This window comes from Odocoileus virginianus, chromosome 5, assembly GCF_023699985.2.
Source record: "Odocoileus virginianus isolate 20LAN1187 ecotype Illinois chromosome 5, Ovbor_1.2, whole genome shotgun sequence".
In the NCBI taxonomy this organism is placed as follows: Eukaryota; Metazoa; Chordata; class Mammalia; order Artiodactyla; family Cervidae; genus Odocoileus; species Odocoileus virginianus.
The window spans coordinates 47,335,703-47,357,194 of NC_069678.1; the positions used below are offsets into that span (position 1 = coordinate 47,335,703).

General features: G+C 36.2%; 1 pseudogene; it reads left to right on the forward strand.

The window, feature by feature from the left end:
• Window positions 1-20,858: 20,858 nt before the first annotated feature.
• Window positions 20,859-21,245, forward strand: LOC110134967 (CDGSH iron-sulfur domain-containing protein 3, mitochondrial pseudogene; annotated as a pseudogene).
• The last annotated feature ends 247 nt before the right edge of the window (window positions 21,246-21,492 follow it).

Below are 21,492 nucleotides of genomic sequence, written 5' to 3' on the forward strand. Positions count from 1 at the left end.
AAGTGAACCACTGTCCTGATTCTCAGGTGGGAACAGCTTTCCTGACTATGGAAGAGCTCTTAAAGGTAGAGATTTGATTTTTTTAAAAAAGTACCATTTACTGATTTAGTTCCAGAATTCTAAACATCCTCAATTATTGTAATGTTAGCTCACATAAAATAGGGTTTCCCCAACAATACCAGAGTGGTTATTCCATTACTAGTTTTCTTTAGATGGGTTCCTTTACGTTTCAGCACTTATGAGGATGTTGAGCCCAATTGTGATTTGTGCCTCATTTTATCTCCAATCACCTCCTTGTTGAATGTACCTTCTTAATGAATGGCTTATGTTTTGCTTATCAGTTTATTTTTTTTAAAGTGTACTTTAGTCTTCATCAAGTGGCCAGTCTACTATTAATTTCATACATGTTGTATTATCTACATGTAAGAAATTCCAGATTGAAATGTTTTAAGTAGAAAAGCTAATTGCAATTACTTTCATGTATCTGGAACACCACTCACAAGTTGTTGTAAAAAATTCATCAAAAATCATAAATTATCAGACTGAGATTATGAAATAGATATAAAAATTAATTTTGAAAAAAGTGAAAACTATAAAAAAACTAAGAAAGACTGATAAAATATTTTTATGAACTCTATAGTTTTTCCAAATATTTTATAAACCTTAATACATTATTAACCTGAAGTAATGTACACACCATTAAAATAGGTTTTTTTTCTTTCAAATACATCATTTACTTGACAACATAATTTACTTGACAACATAGTCTTGGTGTATATTTAGCAAATATTTAATACATATAAACTGTATATTGGGAATAAGACTTAGAGCATAGTCCCCAACCAAGCAGCTTTTTATATGGTGGAGAAGACAGACAAGAGGACAAATAGAAAATGTACAAATGCACATAATGAAATATGCATAAAGTGGCCATGGAAACACCTATAGGAAACTCAAACCATTCTAAGATATAAGAGAATCTCCTCAAAAGACTGGGAATTGTTCCAGACTGAAGAAGCAACATGCATGAAGGACAGTAAGGCAGAAGACTAGGGAAATAGGGCCTGAAAACAGACAAGAGAAGCAGCTCATTATTACAAGCACTTAGAGGCCAGGTTAGGGGAGTGTAGAGAGGAAAGCAAATCCCAGGTGATGAAGGGCTGCACAGGACATGCTAATCAATTTCATTTTCCATCATGAGGGATACAGGAAACTATTAGAGGGTTTTAAAACAAAGGATGATATGTTCAGATTAAACTTTAGAAAGCTCATCCCCACAGAAGTTCTGAGAAAAGATTTGTAGAATGAGAGGGGATCAGAAGAAGACACTTCTGATTCTGGTTCATTGACTATATCTACTTCTGTTTCGTTGATTATGCTAAAGCTTTTGAATGTGTGGATCACAACAAACTGTGGAAAATTCTTAAAGAGATGGGAATACTAAACCACCTTCCCTGTCTCCTGAGAAACCAATATGCAGGTCAAGAAGCAACAGTTAGAACCAGATGTGGAACAATGGGCTGCTTCCAAATTGGAAAAGGAGTACGTCAAGGCTGTATATTGTCACCCTGCTTATTTAACTTGTATGCAGAGTACATTATGTGAAATGCTGGGCTGGATGAAGCACAAGCTGGAATTAAGATCACCAAGAGAAATACCAATAACCTCAAATATGCAGATGACACCACCCTTATGGCAGAAAGCAAAGAGGAATTAAAGAGCCACTTGATAAGGGTGAAACAGGAGAGTGGAAAAGCTGGCTTAAAACTCAGAATTCACAAAATGAAGATCATAGCATCCAGTACCATCACTTCATGGCAAATAGATGGGGGAACAATGGAAACAGTGACAGACTTTATTTTCTTGAGCTCCAAAATCACTGCAGATGGTGACTGCAGCCATAAAATTAAAAGACATTTGTTCCTTGGAAAGAAGCAATGACAAACCTAGACAACATATTAAAAAGCAGAGACAATACTTTGCCAGCAAAGGTCTGTATGCATGTGAGAGCTGGACAATAAAAAAGACTGAGTACCAAAGAACTGATGCCTTCAAACTGTGGTGCTGGAGAAGACTCTTGAGAGTCCCTTGGACTGCATGGAAATTAAATCAGTCAATCTTAAAGTAAATAAGCCCTGAATATTCACTGGAAGAACTGATGCTGAAGCTGAAGCTCCAATACTTTGGCCAGCTGATGGGAAGAGCTGACTCATTGGAAAAGACCCTGATGCCGGTAAAGACTGAAGGCAGGAGGATAAGGAGACAATAGAGGATGTGTTGTTTGGATGGTATCACTGATTCAAAGGACATGAGTTTGAGCAGACTCTGGGAGATAGTGAAGAACAGGGAAGCTTATGCACGTGCTGCAGTCCCTCGGGTCACAAAGAGTTGAACACAACTGAGCGACTGAACAATAGCAACAGGGGATTGTGGATGAACATAGGGAAACAGGGAAAGATGAAAGTGTTTAAAGCAGAGTGACTATGTGAATGGTGATGACAGTTTGAGAAATTCATGCAAAGTATCAACAAAACTAAGGATCTATCTACTCCTGTCACTTTTAGGTCACTTTTATCTTTCTGTTTCAGTTTGTGATTATGCACACTTTGATAGGTTAAGAGGAACTTTCTGTGCAAGAACTTCTTACTTTGCCTTCAGTGTATCACTCGACTGAAAACAAACATAGGCCATCAGGCGAACTCTCATGTCCCTGCCTCACTCTACATGGAGTAGGTAAAACTCAGTTGATGCAAGAATGATTTCATTGTTGGAAAATGTGAATCTCATTTAGACAAGATTTATTAAAGAGGGTGGAAAAGAAGGTGAAATATCTCAAAGCTAAATATTTCACTTATGTGTGAAATCATAGTTCACTGCTGTCAGCATTATTAAGCAAAAATTGTCATTAAACTGACACCTCTCACAAGCTGTAAAGTGAGAATAATTATGTAATAACTCTAATAATCTTTACTAACATTTGTGAGGATTTTACCACTTAAAAAATATTTCCTAATCCATTATCTCATTATGAGAAACTTTTCTTATGATATAAATATCTTCTATGTGGTATTAGCAATATATTTTTTATAAAGTTGGGAGATCACTCAAACTTTCTACATATGGGTTCGCAAAGTTGTGTTCTTTCCAAAACATATTCTCTGTTGATGTAGCCAGTCACATTCTTACAAGAATTCATCTGTTTGAACATATTACCCTTTAATTGAAAATCTCTTCATTGGCTTCCCATAAAAACCTCTATTGATTCTAAAGTTTTGTTTCTTACTTATAAGGCACTTAATAGTCATAGACTAATATGTGTGCAGGATCTATTGACTCTATATGTCCCTTGTTGCCCACTGAGGTCACGATGAGCAGGCTATTTAGTCCTTCCCAAGCATAAACTCAAATCCCTTGAAGCTGAGGCTTTTAGAAAATATGTTCCCTGTTTGTGGAATGTAGTTGCAATTTCAATTTGTTATAGTCCATATGTCAGCATGCAAAAAAGAAACAGTTGTGTTTGGTTACATCTCAAAATGCTCAAGATATTATTTTTGGCTGTCATATCTCCTATTTTAGAAGGTACATGTGTATCTTTAATGAAGTAGACTGATAAGATTTATCCAGACTATTCAGCATAAAGCTTATCATTTTCTTGGTCCATATGTGTACATCAAATTTCCTTCTACCATGGTTTCCTATTGAATATATGCATGGGTTTTTCTGGCATTGGAATTCTAATAGATCAAATAAGAAAACACATTTAAAGACAATGTAAATTCTTTACTCCCATTCACTTCAGGTTCTCAGGGGAAAAAAAAAGATTTGTAGGTCATCCAGTTAGTTTTAAAATTAAAAAGTTAGAATCATAGAAGAAAATGTAAATTGTATACAATAGTGAAATTGATACATCTTAAATAAAAAATAAATAAATTGAGAAAAACCTTTCTCACAGAAGATTTCCAAATAAATCTATAAGATATTGTTCTTTTCAGAAATTAGTGCTTGATTCTCTTCTACTTGAGTGTGGGCTGAAAGGGTCACTTACTTTCAAGTATTAAGTATGAAAGGAGGAAAGGACAGTGGAGGCATCTGGAGAACATTAATTTCATCAAGGTTAACATCACCAAGAATATGTCATTGATATCACATAACCTCTAATATGATGCATTAAGAAGATCACTACATCCCTGTGGTATTCTTGTCTAAAACCTCTAACTCCAATCTAAGCATGAAAAAAATCATCAGACCAATCAAAATTCAAGGATATTCCACATTACACCTAACTCCTTCCCTTCAAAATGAACAATGTTGTTTGAAATAAAGACATAGGAATTGTCCGAGACCAGAGGAGAATAGACACAATGATTAAATGCAATGTGGTAGCCTAAAACTGGATTGGATTCTAGGGGAAAAAAAAAAAAAAAAAAGATATTCATGAAGAAATAAGTGAAACCTTCAGTTAATAGTAATTCATCTATGTAAGTTTCCTTGCTTTGATTAATTCATCATGGTTATTAAAATGTTAACATTAGGGGAAAGTTTCTAGAAGCTACAGTATATCTGAAACTTCACAAAATTTGTTTAATTTACAAATATTTATTGAGCATCTACAGTTCTTTAAAGATTCTTAAATATATCTACATCTACTCCAGGATTCTTGCCTGGGAAATTCCATGGACAGAGGATCCTAGCAGGCTACAGTCCATAGGGTCACAAAGAGGCAGACATGAGTGAGTGGTTAAAAGAACAAACAGCAACAAACCCTATATTTAATATAATTTTCTCTTCAACATTTGTTTTAATGTTGAATAACCATAAATATTGCAAGGGGCTTAAATTTGAGACTTAAACTAAACTTGATGCTTAATTTGAAGAAGTAAAAAGGTCAAGATGATAATTATTCATTAGTTAAGAAACTTGATTTTTTAAAGAAATGTTTTGTAGTACTCATCTAAATGGTGAATAATTTCAACCACAGAAATCGAGTTTCTGTCATTGAAAGTTAAATTTGAAATATATCTTCATTTTGTTTTTTACCTTTCATGCTTTACATTTGGATCTATGATACTTCAGATTTTTTGCATAATAAATATGGAAGCCAAATAAATAAAGCACAATATAACATGTCATCCAATTGAGGTCACTAGCCTGGAATGAGGCAAATTCCTCTCCATACTAGCTGCATATGGTGAATTTTGACCAATGTTGAGCTCTGTTTATCTCTTTATCTAAAAAACAAAGAAAGAGGTGATATTTAAGAGAGCTTTTAGAATTTTAGATTTTGCAATTCTTGATAATATAATTAGGAGAGAAAAATCTTTGTAAAAGAATAGTCAAATAGCAGTTTTAAACATTTTTTAAATGTTATGCTGTGGTTAAAATTTTGGGTCCCATAATATACTATTAAAATCAAATCACATAATAAATCAAACAGTATCTATGGACTGTTTATGCATATCTCCTTTGTACTATTTACATTAGTATGCCAAATCAGTTTATCATTACATTAATACAGTTTCAACTGTATGGATGCATGACAATCAACTAAGAAGCAACCTATAGTACAAGATACTCAGTCTCCTATATAGCAAAATTTCTGTCCTCTTTTGGCAACAGCTCTTCTCAAGAACTTTCCCTGTCAATCTTTACCTTTAGTTCTCAAAGTGAAAAAGGGTCATTCTTCAATCCCAGATATTTTTCCCCAAAGCATATAAAGTTTTAATACACTGTCAGTGAGTCTGGAAATCTCATAAGATGGAACTTTCTTGCATAACCTTGAGTATTTGCATTTTTCTGTATTATAAATTTATAGGAATTATGCATTTTTGTAGTTTTATGTCTCATGTTTTCTGACATCAAGTGCTAATAGGATTAAGGAAGCAGAGAGAAAAAAACTATGGAAAATAAGAGGCCGATGTAGCAGAAGAGGCTCTTTGGAAAAAAGAGGGTAACATTAAATGAGATGTTTCCTTCTCAAGGCTAGGTACCTTCAACCAATCAGAGTGCGGTGTTTGTAAAACAAATGCAATGGATCACTGAGACATGGACTATGGCCTGTCAAGACCTTGGGCCATACTGACATAGCAAGTCACTCAGTTCCTTTTCCTTTTCAGAAAATCTTTCTCAGCAAGAGGCAGCTAGTTTTTTCGCACAGCAAGCAAGACTCAGCATGTGAAGCTTTGAACAATCCTGCACTGCAGGGAATGTTTTGCAGAAACTGCATGACGAGATTGCCAAAAGGATTACCTCTTGATTTCCTTTGTCCTTGGGTTTATTTCATCTAATAATGGGGCAAAGATGGTGCCTTCTACAATGAAGAGAGAATTTATTCATGAGTCATATGTGGCAAAATTGTTTTCAAATCCTTGTTGTTCATAAGTTTCTAAGAAAACAACACTTCATTGAATATAAGATGTATATTTTTCCTTTTAAAAGTGTTTATTATACAATGAATTGTAAGCATAGAATAATTTGTTCTTGCAACAGCTTGAAGCCTGAATCCTAACAAGAAGTTTTTTCTTACTCTCTTTACTAAAAAGTTGTGAACTACCATCAGGAACATAATACAAGGTCAAGTTAAATGAAAATCAGGCCATTTAACTACAAAACAAAATTTTATAAACAAAATAGTACTATAAATTCTAAGGATGTTAGTTTTCTCTGTTCACTTTGATAGCTGGCCCTGGTGGCTCAGACGGCAAAGAATCTGCCAGCAATGCAGGAATGATTCCTGAGTCAGAAAGATCCCCTGGAGAAAGGAATGGCTAACCACTCCAGTATTCTTACCTGGAGAATTCCATGGACAGAGGAGCCTGGTGGACTTCAGTTCATGGGGTCACGGAGTCTAACATGACTGAGCAGCTAACACACACAGACACACACACACACATACACAGATATATATATATATATATATATATATATATATATATATATGTATGTATTTAGATATCAATTATGACTACACTAACACACATGATTGTCCAAACCTAAAAAAATACTATGAGATTAGTGTCAGTGCACCTAGCTTAAAGTATTGCTTCTGTCACTCAACCCTTGAAATTTGAGTTGCAGTTTCCTTACCTGTGAATTGGGGATGATGTTTAGCCTGCCAGATGCACACAGTAATTTTGAGGATAAAATAAAAGAAGGTTTACACAGTTTTACAGAATTTTAAGGATATATTTAATGAGAAATAAAATCAAGCATGCAGCAAAACATGTCACTGTAGTCTATTGCTTTCAATTTATAAGCATTCAGATATTTGTAAATTTAGGGAATTATAAGAGTCCATAGGAGCATGAGGACAGAGGTGAGCTGGAATCAGGAGAGTCTTTCTTCATGAAGTAATACTTGATCTTCAGATCTGTAAGATAAATGAAAGGTGATAATTAGAAAGTTTAGAAATAAAGATAGCCTCCAAGTAAATGTTCACATAGGTGGAAAAGATGACAATAGCAAGGTAAGGTACTGAGGCTGGAGTAAAGAAAAGGTATAGGAGAGTGGTGTTTCTCAATTCTGGAGAGGTAAGTATGTTTAGCCCATGTTAGCTATTAAATATAGGTCTTCATGAATAATTTTTAAAATAATTAGAGGATAATTTAAAGCAGTAGAGTAGTATAATCAGATGTTCTTTTTAAATGAACCATTCAACCACAATGTGGAGAACAGACTGGAGGGGAAAAATTGTAGACCAATTATTTGGTTATTTGGTTATTTCAAAAGTTCGTGCCAGAATGATAAATGGACCAGAAGCAAGGCAGTAGTGACAAAAAGAAGTGAAGTGTTTTGCAATGTGCTTTGGAAAAAGAATTGTTAAGATTTGGTGAGGATTTTAATATGGGAAGAAAAAGGAAAGAGTTAGTGATAACATCTCATAGCTGAGATGCTAAATGTCTGGTGTTTTGTTTACTGTGATAGGAAATTTTGAAGAAGGATGATGCTTGGTGAAAGGATATAAAGTAAACAGTAGAGACGAATGTCAATGAGACATCTATGTCACAGATAAGAAACTTTACATTCTTTTTTGGAACAATGGCAATTGAAATCATCAGTATGAATGAAGTCAACAGGCAAAGAGCATTAGGGAAAGAAGAAAAATAGCCCAGTATGGCATTTTGAGATTTCTAAATTTAAGAGTTTGTGACAAGTATATCAATAAACTGCTTACTATGAGATATTATTATATTAGAATATGGATAGTGCTTGAGCTTTCCTGGTGGCTCAGTCTGTAAAGAATTCACCTATAATGCAGGAGACCTCCTGTAATACAGGTGATCAGGGTTCACTTCACTCCCAGGGTTCACTCTGGAGAAAGGAATGGCTATCCACTCCACTATTCTTGCCTAGAGAATCCCATGGACAGAGGAGCCTGGAAGCCTACAGTTCATAGGGTCATAAGAATCAGACACAACTTAATGACTAAACTACCACATAGATAGTGCTCAGTTGCTCAGTCGTGTCCAACTCTTTGAAGAGAGATACTTTTTTCTAGAACTGTGGGCATGAGTAGAGAAGAGGGAATAATTCAAAAGAAGATGATACCTTGGTTGAGCTGAGCACAAAAGAACAATTTCTTTTATCTCATCCCTACCTTTATTTATCCATTCAATAAGTATTTTAGAGTCCTCTAATATTCTAGGCACTATTCAAATTGCTGAGGATAAAGTAACTAACACACAGTACCTACCCATGCTCATAAAGAGCTTAACTAATCTCATAGAGGAGACAGACTGTATACAAGTAAACCAACAGATAAAATGCATTCATGAAGTCATCATACTATAAAAACAATCAAACAAGACAATGAGATGGATATTAATGGGTTCAATCAAGGGAGGGGGTATATCAAAGAAGGTCCCACTAAGGGAATGACCTTTTACTTTAAGAATAACAGGAAGCAAGCCAACTTAGGGCAATTTTTAGGAGATAGAGTACAGTAAGTATAAAATTGCTAAGTTTGTCACTCTTTAGGTGCATTTCAGAAAAAGGAAGGACGTTCAACAAGATGTAGGTAGGAATTTTTTAGTAAGTTGATGAAGTAGACTTATCTGATAACTCTTCCCTCCTCAGTGAAATGTTAGGTAATATAATCAAGTGTCACTGAGGATAGAAGAGGGAATTTTGATATTTTTGGAGACATATGATATGAGCTGGTCATTCTGACTAGCTGGAGCATGAACAATAACAAAGTCATAATAAGATTACTTTGATAGTGTAGAACAATATATGGTCTTAAATCTAAAGGGAGAAAGGTCAGCACATCTGTGTTTTGTTTTGTTTTTCCTTCCAGGCTATTTAATGAGTCTTCTTTTCATATGAAATTTACAATAAACTGAGTTAGAGACTGTAGTTTTATCACTGGAGTACAACAGAAGAGAAATGGCACAAGACAGTGATTACAATAACACAACAAAATTTAACTAAGAAAGAAGGAAGCAACTCTAAGAAACAGCTAAGTAAGCTCAGGCTAGAGTACTTGCTGAGTCTGATTAAATGTTTAAGCAAAGTATTAGACTATAGGATTTGGGCTGATGGACCAAGAGTAGAATGCTTTACGTTGTGGTGGTGTACTTTATGCATTTATAGTAATGTCAAGTTCTACAGATTCACTTTCCAATATGATAGCCATAAGCCACTGGGGCTATCTCAATTTACATGTTGAGTAATTAAAGTTAAACCAGACTACAAATACAGTCCCACAGTTGCATTAGTCACAAATCATTACCACATATAGCTAATGATTATTGAAGTGGGCAGTGCAGAATTAAGATGATTCTATCAGTGCAGAAAATTCTATTGGATAATACCAGTCCAGATAGCCATCTTTGGAATGCATGATAGAGGCAGAGGAAAAGAAATATCAAAATATATGAGGAAGACAAAAAGAAGCTATGGTGTTGATTGACACTTTAATGACTATAGGTTCAGGAGGCCTAAGAGAAAGCATGATCTTTTTGAAAATAAAAATTTTTTTATTGGAATGGAATAAATTTCAGATGACTGGGAAAATGAGGTATGGAGTGCCCAAACAGACTCATACATGATTTCTGTTTCACTGACAAAGTCCACCAATAGCCCCTCTGTGGAGGCTTGCTAGGAGACTTTTGAATGTCCTGATATTTGGTTCTGTGCTGTTTCTATAGTTTACCATCAAAGGAATACCACACATAAAGACAACTCAAGGCTATGTCATCAGCTTCTCACCTATCTGTTTCTGTTTCTCCCATTGCCAACTTTTATATATATATATATGTTTATAAATAAACACATACATGTTTATACACATATAACATATATGTAATACTATATATGCGTGAAAAGTGAAAAGTAAGTGTGTTAGCCACTCAGTTGTGTCTGACACTGCAACTTCATGGCAACAGCTGGCAAGGCTGCTCTCCCCGTGGAATTCTCCAGGCAAGAATACTGGAATGGGTTTCCATTCTCTTCTCCATGGGTTCCTCTTAACCCAGGAATTGAAACCAGGTCTATTGCATTGCAGATAGATGCTTTACTGCCTGAGCCACAAGGGAAACCAACTATATATATATCTTGCTGACTGGGAATCTTTTATCCCTACTGGATTTGATATATGTAATATTTTCCTGATTGGAAATTTTTATCTCTATTGGATTTGATGTATGTAATAGTTGTTTAGCCACTAAGTCATGGTGTCTGAAGCGTGCTAACATTTCCTTCTCCAGGGGATCTTCCCAACTCAGGGATATAACCAGTGTCTCTTGCACTGGCAGGAGGGTGCTTTACCACTGAGCCACCAGGGAAGCCCATATGTGTAAAAGTACACATGTACATATACACAGAAGATATACATTTGTGTGTGTGTGTATCCCTACAACTTCATTCTTTGGAGGGAATCATTAACTATTATTTATTAAATCTCTCAGATACAATGCAAAAAAAAAAAAAGACTTTTTGAGCAAAATGACAATGGGAAAAAATATTTGGAAAACTATGAGTAATTTTTCTGCTTTATTTCTTCCCACATAAAATCAAGTGAAAAAGAAGCAATTATCAAGATCATTTAAGGATCAGTTCAGTTCAGTTGCTCAGTCGTGTCTGATTCTTTGCAACCCCATGGACTAAGCACACCAGGCCTCCCTGTCCATCACCAACCCCCGGAGCTTGAACAAACTCATGTCCATTGAGTCAGTGATGCCATGCAAACATCGCATCCTCTGTCATCCCCTTCTCCTCCTGCCTTCAATCCTTCCCAGCATCAGGGTCTTTTCAAATAAGTCAGCTCTTTGCATTAAGTGACCAAAGTATTGGAGCATCAGTTCTTCCAATCAGTCCAGTCAGGACTGATTTCCTTTAGGATTGACTGGTTGGAGCTCCTTGCAGTTGAAGGGACTCTCAAAAGTCTTCTCCAGTATCGCAGATCAAATTCGTCAATTCTTCAGCGCTCATCTTTCTTCATGGTCCAACTCTCATATTCATACATGACTACTGGGAAAACCATTGCTTTTACTAGATGGACCCTTGTTGGCAAAGTAATGTCTCTGTTTTTTAATAAGCTGTCTAGGTTGGCCATAGCTTTCCTTCCAAGGAGCAAGTGTCTTTTAATTTCATGGCTGCAATCACCATCTGCAGTGATTTTAGAGCCCAGAAAAATAAAGTCTGTCACTGTTTCCTTTGTTTCCCCATCTATGTGTCATGAAGTGATTGAACCAGATGCCATGATCTTCGTTTTTTGAATGTTGAGTTTTAAGCCAATTTTTTCACTCTCCTCTTTCACTTTCATCAAGAGGCTCTTTAGTTCCTTTTGGTTTCTGCCATAAGAGTGGCATCATCTGCTTATCTGAGGTTACTGATATTTCTCCCGGCAATCCTGATTCCAGCTTGAGCTTCATCCAGCTCAGCATTTCTCATGATGTACTCTGCATATAAGTTAAATAAGCAGGGTGACAATATACAGCCTTGATGTACTCCTTTCCCAATTTGGAACCAGTTTTTCCATGTCCGGTTCTAACTGTTGCTTCTTGACCTGCATACAGGTTTCTCAGGAGGCAGGTAAGGTGGTCTGTTATTCCTATCTCTTTAAGTGTTTTCTACAGTTTATTGTGTTCCACACAGCCAAAGACTTTGACATAGTCAATAAAGCAGAAGTAGATGCTTTTCTGGAACTTTCTTCCTTTTTCTATAATCCAACAGATGTTGGCAGTTTGATCTCTGGTTCCTCTGCCTTTTCTAAATCCAGCTTGAACATCTGGAATTTCTTGGTTCATGGACTGTAGAAAAGAAAAAAAGTAAAATCTTGCCTCAATTGTCTGTATATTACTGAAATGATTGAGCTTGAAACCTCAATTGTCCAAGTAAATGAATCCACTTTCCACTGCCTTTTGCATGTAAATTTAATTAACAAATTGAATTTGCCTAAGGTGCTAGAAAATCTCTTCCCTTAAGGTACTATTAAGTCTGTTAGGCTAGGTTCAATGTAATTCAACATAAAACATATTATTTTGGAGAAGACAATGGCAACCCACTCCAGTCCTCTTGCCTGGAAAATCCCATGGACGGAGGAGCCCGGTAGGCTGCAGTCCATGGGGTCACTAAGAGTCGGACACGCCTGAGCGAGTTCACTTTCACTTTTCACTTTCATGCATTGGAGAAGGAAATGGCAACCCACTCCAGTGTTCTTGCCTGGAGAATTCCAGGGATGGGGGAGCCTGGTGGGCTGTCGTCTATGGGGTCACACAGAGTCAGACACAACTAACCCTAACCCTAACCCTAATTGTTAGGGTTAGGGTGTCAGAGTCAGACACAGCTGAAGCAACTTGGCAGCAGCACAGCAGCAACATATTATTTTTCCTAGGAATGTTAGAGTGAACTGTGATCAAAGCATAGTAAATATGCAGGTTATGCCTACACATAGCCAAAACACTCATATGAAAAGTGTAAATCAGCTGGCTTAGACTAAATAAATGCCATAGGAATATTGCTCATTTGGTAACTAATGGATCTTGATAGCTTCAACTTTATTTTTATTAATGTGTTTTAAAATATTTAAATTATAGGGGATTAGCACACACACTCCAGTTGTGTCCAACTCTTTACAACCCCATGGACTCTTACCTGCCAGTATCCTCTGTCCATGGGATTTTCCAGGCAAAGAATACTAGAATGGGTTGCCATTTCCTCCTCCATGGGATCTTCCTGACCCAGGGATCGAACCTGTGTCTCCTTTCTACTGGGTTGGCAGGCAAATTCTTTACCACTGAGCCACTTGGGAAGCCCCAAACCACAAATAATAGTTAATTAATATGACCAAGAAGGTCACAGCCTGTTCAGTTAGGGCTTTGTTAGAAACTTTTTAAAACCATCAAATTAAGAAATTAAAAAAACAAACAAAAAAAACCCTTATTTTATTTCTTGCCAAATGCTTGAAGTTAAACTATAACAGCATTTTGAAATGGTGAGATGTGATCAAGGCATCCATTTCATAATACAGACCAAAGAAAATTTTGGATATGTTAGAAAGAAACTCCTAAACTCATAGTATGCCCTTGATAAACACTTTCATTTTAGTTGATTTAGATGAATTTTTAAAGAGAATAGGTGGAACCAAGTTTCCAGAGAGAGTCGTTGTGTTTATTTTAGAAATTTCATTATCACCATGGTCTGTTGTCATCTAAAAACAAAAGACTAAAGGGTATGCCCATAGGGATATTGGCAAGGAGAACAGATGTTCTGGGCTAAGTCCACTGTGATTCTAGCTTTATCGTACAGCACATTTTGAACTTATATTTATGCTTTAAAAATCAGAGAATTGAGCTGAAGCGACTTTCCACAGATATCAATAAAAAAACAATGTATTTAGTAAATGAAGTATCAGAATTCTATGATCATAGTCTCTTCTCTTTGATAAAATGAGTACTGTACTCTGAATCTCACTCTGACACCCTATTTTCTTATACATGCCTGAAATTTGAAATTAGATATGCCTGCAACTTGCCAAGAATGCAGCAGCACTCAACTGCCCTTAGGTTTTCTTCTAAATAACTTTCAGCTGCCTTGCATCTGAAAGCAATTGAGGGCAAACTTTAACATGAACTGAAATAGACTCAGGCTGAATGTTCCATGAGTGGTAGAGAGGGCAAATATAGATTTTTGGAAGTGGTAACCACACTAGGCCAACTCCAAATTCAGCAAGATAGATTTATGGTGCCAATGATAATGGTCATAGGAATAAAAAATAAAATTAGATATTTAGTATTTTGTGCTGCTATGCAAACTGTGATTAAGTTCAGTCGCTCAGTCTTGTCTGACTCTGCGACCCCATGAACTGCATCACACCGGGCCTCCCTGTCCATCTCCAACTCCCAGAGTCCACCCAAACCCATGTCCATTGTGTCGGTGATGCCATCCAACCATCTCATCCTCTGTTGTCCCCTCTCCTCCCGCCCTCAATCTTTCCCAGCACCAGGGTCTTTTCAAATGAGTCAGCTCTTCACATCAGATGGCCAAAGTATTGGAGTTTCAGTTTCAACATCAGTCCTTCCAATGAACATCCAGGGCTGATCTTCAGGATTGACTGGTTGGATCTCCTTACAGTCCAAGGGACTCTCAAGAGTCTTCTCAACACAACCATTCAAAAGCATCAATTCTTTGGTGTTCAGCTTTCTCTACAGTCCAACTCTCACATCCATACATGACTACTGGAAAAACCATAGCCTTGACCAGACGGACCTTTGTCAGCAAAGTAGTGTCTCTGCTTTATAATATGCTGTCTAGGTTGGTCATAACTTTCCTTCCAAGGAGAAAGTGTCTTAATTTTATGGCTGCAATCACCATCCTCAGTGATTTTGGAGCCCAGAAAAATAAAGTTCGCCACTGTTTCCACTGGTTCCCCATCTATTTGCCATGAAGTGATGGGACCAGATGCCATCATCTTAGTTTTCTGAATGTTGAGCTTTAAGCCAACTTTTTCACTCTCTACTTTCACTTTCATCAAGAGGCTCTTTAGTTCTTCCTCACTTTCTGCCATAAGGGTGGTGTCATCTGCATATCTGAGGTTATTGATATTTCTCCCAGCAATCTTGATTCTAGCTTGTGCTTCCACCAGCCCAGCATTTCTCATGATGTACTCTGCTTATAACTTAAATAAGCAGGGTGACAATATACAGCCTTGTTATACTCCTTTCCCAATTTGGAACCAGTCTGTTGTTCCATGTCCTGCTCTAACTGTTACTTCCTGACCTGCATACAGATTTCTCATGAGGCAGGTCAGGTGGTCTGGTATTCCCATCTCTTTCAGAATTTTCCACAGTTTGTGGTGACCAATCCAAACTGTGATTGATCATAGTCAAATACATGTTAATATCTTCACTTATCTTTGACTTCAAACAACTTTACAAATATTTGATTTGCTTCACATTGATAATAACTCTGTGAAATAAGCCAGAATGATTACCCATATTTCCCAAAATTTTTTTAAAAAAAGTGTAACTTTCAGCTACATGATTTTGTTCAAACTTTCCTGAGTAAATAAAGAGATCCACTCACCTTTACTGTTAGTTCCATTCTATCTTTTTCAAGATATAGTATTTTGCCAGTCCCTAATGTCACATGCTGGGAAAGATTGAGGGGAGGAGGAGAAGGGGACAACAGGGTTAGATGGTTGGATGGTATCACTGACTCAATGGACATGAGTTTGTTCAAGCGTTGGGAGTTGGTGATGGACAGGGAGGCCTGGCGTGCTGCAGTTCATGGGGTCACAAAGAGTCAGATATGACTGAGCAACTAAACTGAACTGAATGTTACATGGTAAAGAATTGGCTTGTAATTCAGGAAACACAGGTTCTATCTCTGGCTTGGGAAGATGCCTTGGAGAAGGGAATGGCTACCCACTCCAGTATTCTTGCCCAAGAATTCCATGGACAACAGGAGCCTGGTGGGCTACAGCCTATGGAGTTGCAAAGAGTGGGACCCGACTGAGCAAATAACACTCATTTTGTGACCCCTCAAGTTCATTATAAGCTCCATTATCTGATAAAAGAGTGAAGTATGATTAGTTTTTCCTTGCCTATAATGAATTTCTAACAGAATTAAACACAAATAAACTAGAAGCATTTTCTGAATCAGACAAATTTGGAGGGAAGACATTCATTACATTACAATAATAAAAATAAATTACATATAATCTGAAGCTCAAAAACATGTATAAAGTTGAACAAATTAGTAGTTGAATTTTATCTATATATTCAATTCCTTGTTTAAAAATGGTACTTTACTCATTTTTAAAAATTTTAATACAACTTTACAGTGTTGTATTTTTTTCAGCTGTACAATACTATCAATCCATCATAAGTATACACATGTCCACTCCCTTTTAGGCCTCCCTCCCTTCCCCCATTGCATTCATGTAGGTCCTCACAGGGAACCAGGCTGAGCTACCTGTGCTATCCAGAAACTTCCCACTAACTATCTATTTTCTACGTAGTATGTATATATTTCAATGCTACAATCTCAAATAAATAAGCAAGAAAAAAAGTGACGCTTCTTCCAGTGTACTAATAAAAACTATGCAAAGTGTGACACTTTAGGAAAGAAAGCTTGTTTTTCTCTTAATAAATTGAATCTAAAATAAACCTCATCTCTGATTTTGATAATACAAAATAATCTGATTTTCAATACTGTTTTTCAATAAGTATTGGCATTTTTGTCATTTTTATTTATTAAGCTAAATTTATTATCTCTTCTCTTAGGATACATATACACATTAAAATAATATTTGTATTATTGAATTTGAATCAAATTATGCATCCTTTCTCAATATTCTTTAAACCCTTCAAGTGAATCCTATAGAGCCTGACTTTAAAACCAGTACAGAAGGATAAGGGGTAGAAGTTTTGAAACTGGAGAATTTAAAATTTGAAAGCTGTTGTAAGAATCCCTATGAAAAATAGGAATTAATTAGAATAACTTAAAATTCCCAACTTAAACTGAAATTCATTTTTCTCAAATTTATTTTGAGCCTATATTTCAAATCCTGAACAGTTTTGCTACATATTGCTGCAATCTATATATCAATGGTAATCTTAAAATAATAAAGTGACGATCATCTTCCCATCTCTCTAACATAATGAAACATCTTGAAATGTAATTACTTGGCATTTCCAAATAAACATTCTACACATCTATCAAGCAGTTAACCCATAATTACTAGGATAAATTCATGATAGCAGGGAAGTTGAAGATAGCCTATACAGAGAAGAAGACTATACACAAAATAACAAACATTTTTGTCATTTGATTTCAAATGTACATAATATACCTTTAATAATATTTAAGGCATAAGCTGATAACCAGCTTAAGTCAGTTGCCTCCTCTGATGTAGAAAAGGTCTTATAGTTCAATTATTTTATTTTAAATTTGACTATTAACCTGTTTTTAAAATTGAGCAAAGAATTTTACCACTAAAATAATGAGATTTGGGAGATTAAATGACTGCAAAATAAAAGCTATGTTTCCTTCAGTTCTAAATATTTGAAAAGAAAATATAGAAAGTTGATTTCCAGTTTAATAGTTGTTCTGTGAATATCGACTACCAAAAGCTGAAACTTTCTTCTTACCCCCTTGGTCAAAACTACTAGCCTATGCTTACTGAATGCTTTCTGTGTATAAGCACAGCCCTATTTAGCTGCATTATTATAATGTCCATTTTATGGATGGGGAAATTAATGTGCAAAGAGTTTAAGAGTTTAATAGCCAAAATTCCCGTGGTCATTCAGTTGGCAAGTGAATTTAGTCATGCTGTCTATTTGGTCCAGACTTCAGCCCATATTTACTAACTTCAAGTGAATCTGCTTCTAGATGTTTATTATCCAACTAACATTATTTAACTTTTTTTTTCTAAATTCCAGAGATGAATAGCATTTTTTTTTCACTACAGTGGCCAAAGTGAAAATGAAATGTTTTATATTGTATTGCACTATTCTAACCCTGCTTACTGTGCAGAAAACTAATTGCTCCAGAAAGAGTGTCAAATACAGAACAAAGTAACTTTGTATAGAGTAGGGTTTTACTGTCGTATTCAGAAACAAATTTTGGTTTTCTGAGTAAGTTTATTTTATTATGTAAAACATAATTGAAATGTTTCATGAGAGCTACCCAGTGCATCATATCCTATTCAAACTATATCAGGTAGTATACCAAACTATATCAGATATTTTTCCTTGATAGATTCACGCTGTTTACCAAGAGCAAAACCATAAAGTTTAAAAAATCCAATGCATGTTCTATATCCTATACTAAAATATGCTGACACTTTTATTTCATTCCTTTGCTATATACATCATGAACTTAATCTTTGTATTATATGTCATTTTTTCCTGGATGTCTCCTCAATAAGTAGAAGGTGCACTCTAAACTATATCAAGTGGTGATCAATATCAGTCTTCAAGGAACAGTTCACTACAAGAGAACTTCAGGACTCTTAAATAGGACATATTCTTCATCAACTTTTTTAATATATATAGTCAAAAATAGTAAAGTATGATTGACTGCAAGATACTTCACATAATATATACAGCATTTGCACTGCAAAAGTAAATACTTCTATATTAGTCCTGTCATATGAACTGATATCAGTATTTTAAATGACAAAAGATTACATCTATACTAATCACATTAACAAATAATACAAATCAAGAATAGCTGGTCATGGCCTTATTTGTTTATAAGCTGTTAGATATTTAATGTAAAATATTAACATTTTTAATCAAATTCAGCTATGCTACATTTCCATAGGAAAGAAGACACTGATTTTAAATAAAATCTAGCAACCTGGGGCTATTTTCTTCACTATTTGATGCACATTTGTGACTAAAAACATACAGTAATTACATTCAGGACAAGCACAAGGGAAGGGTTTTTTAATAGAAAACAGAAAAAAGCCCAAAGCTATGATTATATTTAAGTTTTGTAACTTAGCCAAGTCTATTATTCATATTTATAATCTAAAAAGTCACAGTATTCTCAAAATATTTAGACCCCTCCTGATTGTATTAATATTTGATATTTGATTAGGTTAAAATGCAAATGTGAACTCTCCATATGGTGCAGAATAAGACAGGAACAATATGTTCCATGTGGCCAAGCCACCTTGGATCTTTCAATAATAAATATTCACAAGCTCCATTAACACCACATCATCACTACTTAAATTTTAACCTGTGCGGTTTTGGGTCAGTGATAAAATTTGGTCAGTTTCTTCATAACAGTAGAATTAACAGTAGTAGAAAGTACAGGGCACAAAAGTGGACATTGTGTGGAAATAAGTAAAATGAAATTCTGCTGTAATATTTTCTCAAAAAATGGGGAGAAATAAGAAAATAAGATTAATTTCAGAGAGTGAAAGAAAATATCTAGTAAGATTACTAAGAATGAGAAAAGTAACTAGCTTAAACAAATTAAGTTCTTGCCTCTCCTAACTATGTATTTTTATTTTTTAATTCTCATATGGATTTTAATTTTTACAACCTTCTTCAGAGACTAGAGCATATTGATATAATCTCAAGGCAACAGGAATGTCAAATAAGGAGATATGATTCTGGTATGCATATATTCTTATTTCAGATTTGAGAGCACTATAGTTTTTTTAAAGGTTAAGGTCTTTATGAAGTATATTGCTGGAAGGTTATCACAGCTGCTTAATGCTTGGAGAAAAAGACATCAGGGCACTGGAATTGGTCCTTGATTTGACCAGTTAATTTAAATGTTTTATATTGAAGGTAACATTACCTTCAACATGTTATATTGAAGGTAACATTTCACAGGGTAAAATAAACACTTTGAAGAATGTTGTATGATTTATAAGAAGAACCAATAAACAGGGACTCCCCTGGCAGTCCAGTCCAAGATCTCAGTGCAGGTGCACAGATTCCATTCCCCGCCAGGGAACTAAGATCACACACATGCTGCACAGTGCCACCAAATAAAATAAAATAAAATAAAAAAGAAGAAAAAGAGACTATAAAACAAATGGCTTTATTTTTCATTTCCTCCTCAGCATCCATCTTCTACCCTGAGGAGCTGTGATGGGGAGTCAGATTTCACCCCATGACCAAAAGTGAGGTTTGCGAACTAAATACTTTGTCCTATCCCAGTGGTCACACTGATGGGCAGGTTGTTGGTGTTTAGTCACTTAGTTCTGTCTGACTCTTTTGCAACCCCATGGACTGGAGCCTGCCAGACTCCTCTGTCTATGTAATTTCCCAATACTGGATGAGTTGCCAAGTCCTTCTCCAGGGGGTCTCCCTAGCCCAGGGATGGACCTTGTGTCTCTTGCATCAGCAGACAGGCTCCGCTGAGCCACCAGAGAAGCCCAGAGGGCAGGTAAGAGACCTAAGGAGGTCTAAACACAGCACACCTCGGAACTCTAGCTTGATTTGCCTGGAAAAAGAAAGGTGTTCTTTCAGGCGTGTTGATGTGGAGAGTAAAATGTTCAATTATTTATGCTGTCATAATAAATCCAGTTATAATTGAGATTGATACTAAGCAGAGCACAGCAAATCAGAGAAACAGATCCAGAATCTTGATAACAATGAGAACAACTTGACCGAACCATACTGAAGCTCATGCGACTATTTTATTAGAGCAAAATGGATTTTTTGTTCTTATTCATGAAAAAATATATCCTAACTGATAAAGGAAGATGAGTAAATGGACCAAGACCTATTCAGTCCCACAATGTATTGTTTTGTTTTAAAAGCAGATACACACACACGCACACACACACACACGCACACACACACACACTCATAAGTAACTCAAAGACATTATTAAAAACAGCGATCTTGGCAGACCCAGCGTGGTGCGTTGGCGTCAGTGGGGATGCCATGGGCTCTGTGCTCAGCGTCGGTTCGCTCCTGCGGCCAGCGGCCTGGACGCTGAAACAGAGATGGGGACATCACCTCCTGGCTGGCCCGATGGTTCCCCAAAACCCCAGCCAAGTCCGTGGTGGCCCTAAAAACACCCATCAAGGTGGAGCTGGTGGCTGGGAAAACCTACAAGTGGTGTGTGTGTGTGGCCGCAGCAAAAAGCAGCCCTTCTCTGATGTCTTGCACTTCTTCAAACGCACTAGCCTATCCCCACTGAAGTTCAAGGCCCAGGGGACCTGCATGGTGGCGTGCTGTACCTGCAAGGCAACCCAAAAAACCCCACACTGCGATGGTACCCATGAGAGTGAACAGGTGCAGAAGGCAGAACTGGGCTCTCCACTCTGAGGGGTGGTTCACCCCAGGGATCCCAGCATCCCATAGCTGGTTTGTGAAGGGCTTGCTCCGGGTAACCCAAGGTCTCCAACCTGGTGCAACTGGGAACAAACTCTGGCTTTGATGCCTGCTGGTGAAGATGGCATTAAATAGATGTGCTAGCCCAAGATTAAAAAATAAAAACAAACAAAGTGATCTTATTCAAATCCTAAAAGTCAGATAATGATATTTTTTGTCATCACTTTCACTTTTTTTTCCT